The 2,914-nt window shown below is 25.9% G+C and overlaps 1 pseudogene; it reads right to left on the reverse strand.

Annotated features, from left to right (window-relative positions):
- Nucleotides 1-1,505: 1,505 nt before the first annotated feature.
- LOC124885600 lies at nt 1,506-2,168 on the reverse strand (annotated as a pseudogene).
- Nucleotides 2,169-2,914: the final 746 nt, after the last annotated feature.

A 2,914-nucleotide genomic window follows, 5' to 3' on the forward strand; every position in this document is an offset into this window, starting at 1 on the left:
ATAATTATATATAATAATTTATTTATTCAAATTATATTTGAAACTTACAAATAAGATCCTGTAAATCTGAATTAAGCCGAATAATAAACACCTCTAAAATTCTTAAAATACTTGATCATGATGAAGCTTGAGTGAAACATATTAAATTTTTGTTTAAATTCTTTATAATTAGTTAATTGAAGTTGATAGAATTGTTAATATAGATATTTATTTTCTAAAAAAATTATATTTGAAACTTACAAGTTATAAAATTGAATCGCATCATTGACAAAACTAATTAAACTGGACTGATAAAGATATTAAAAATAATTAAAAATAATTAAGCATTGTACCACTTAAATGGGAATTTGTGATTTATTTATCTCACTTATAAAGAATGATAAACAGACAACAGATCGACATGTTTACTTGTGTTGCCTGCTTAGATATTTTATTTTATATTTGTTTATTTAACTTTACTTTTTAATATGTTATATATTTGAGAATTACATAAAAGTATTATAAATCATAATAATTAACAACTTAAAATAATTAAAAAGACGTAAAAAATTTAATTGACTCTCTAAATTTTATTACTGACACATAAATTGAGACAAAAGAACAAGTACTAAAAATCACAATAATTAATAAATTAAAATATTTTGAAAATATATAAAAAAAATTTAGTACACTCTTAAAATTGTATTAGTACCACATAAATTGAGGCAAAGGGTATAACAGATATTATTTAAAAATTATTTTTTTTTAAAAATTTAAATTACATAATTTAAATGATTTTTTAAATATAATTTGAAAATATTTAAATAAAAAAATTATCCGTCCTAAATTTCAACTTATTTAAAATAAATAAATACATTTTATTACAACTTACTCCCTCTGTCCCGTCCCATGGTTGATATAGTTAATTTAATTTTCCCTGCATTTTGATCTTGTACAATAAATACATTTTATTAACCTTATTTAAAATAAAAAAATACATTTTCTTATTTTATTGAATATTCATTTATTGATTATCATTTTTCAATGTGGTAATTGACTTTTAAGTTTAGAAAATAACAAAGACTTTAATTTTCTTTAATTAAAAAAAAAGAAGAAAAAATTAATTTATTTTGAAAGAGAAAGGTCATTGAAGTCTTTTTATAATTATGGCCAAATTATGGACAAATTTTTATGGCCATTTTGTACTATCCCTGTTTGAAATTACTATTTTTTTTTGGTGGAGAAAATGGCCCAAAACCCCTCCAACCTTTACCCCAAATCTCAACTACACACTTATACTTTGCGGGGGTCCTATGACCCTCCTGAACTATTTAAAACTAAAATTATAATACCCCTGAAGGCTGACGTGGCAAAGAGAGTGTGTTTCACTCTCTTAAAGAGAGTGAACAACAAAAAAAATTAAAACTTTATTTTTAATATTTCTTTTATATATTAAATTATTTTATATATATATATATATATATATATATATATATATATATATTAATATTAATCACAACTCCTCACTGTACAACAAACATCATCCAAAAAGAAAAAAATAATCCAAACAAAATAAGGTAAAAAAAAAGTCCAAGATAATTTTGTGATCAACCTTAATCACCACAAATTAAACTGGACTACGAATAAGTCGTTTTCATTACTATCTGGGCATCTCTGGAAGCCATATTCATTGTCTTCAATTTTTTCTTGTTCTTCTTTATCTTCTTCTTCATAATAAATTTTACAGCTCCCCAAACATGTCTCACATGGTACAAATTTAATATCTCCACAGGCCTCACAATTACAACCTCTATTTACAACACCATCCTCCAGTCTTTCACAGTTTTCGACAAACTTCTCGAGCTTTACATCCTTGTTCATTCGCCGTATTTCATCAGCTCCACAATGTATTTTTTGCCTAAAAATATTCTAGGCAATCCCTCTCCACTGTAATCATTTCCCAGCAATTCTTTCATCTCCTTTTGGAACCCCGAATGCATCAATACATCTCTTTCATCGATTTTAATACCCAATCCTTTTAGAATCACTCAAACATTATAAAAATCCTCATAGGTTTTCCTCACACCTCTTAAACTTGTGAAGTAAACAACAATCTTATCTTTACTGACTTGTACTCTATGATTTTCTTCACATCCGATATAAACAACAATCAAATCCACATTTCTTAAATTTCAAGAAATTAAAAAATCAGCACCAAATTAGGTGGGTATTCACAAAAAATAAATCAGGTGGGTATTCACAGGAAAATATCAAAAATCAACACCAAATATCTTGTACAATCATAAATTCAACATCAATTTTCATAGTTGATAAATTAAAAAAAGAAAGAACAGAAAAAGGAAAAAGATTGGCAAATAGGTATTCTTTGATTTCTGAAATTGAAGAAAATGATAGAAAGATAGAGTAAAGAAAATTTAATGAGTTCATTTTGGCTTTTGAGATTGAAGAAAAGAAGATGGAGAGAAAGGGGGAAAAGGATTGAGATTGACGAAAATAGGATGTAGAGAAAGGAAAAAAAAAGAGCAAAGAAGTAAATTTGGGAAGGAAAATGAATTAAATAAAATTAAATACATTTTACACGTGTCAAAGCGTGTGTGTTTCACCACCCAACAAAAATGTGGTTGTGTATTTTTAGGGGTGTTATAATTTCAGTTTTAAATAGTTCAGGGAGGTCATAGGACCCCCGCAAAGTATAAGTGTGTAGTTGGGATTTGGGGTAAAGGTTGGAGGGGTTTTCGGCCATTTTCTCCTTTTTGGTGTGTTCCAATAAGTTTTTAAAGGACTTTTTTGGAATTTTTTAAAAATAAAATAAAAAACATGAGTTTATTTTAAGTGGAGTTGAGTAACAACTTAAATTATTTATTTTAACATGTTTATGATTTAAATTAAACTTGATAACTTTTTTTATCCTATT

This window comes from Capsicum annuum, chromosome 7, assembly GCF_002878395.1.
Source record: "Capsicum annuum cultivar UCD-10X-F1 chromosome 7, UCD10Xv1.1, whole genome shotgun sequence".
In the NCBI taxonomy this organism is placed as follows: Eukaryota; Viridiplantae; Streptophyta; class Magnoliopsida; order Solanales; family Solanaceae; genus Capsicum; species Capsicum annuum.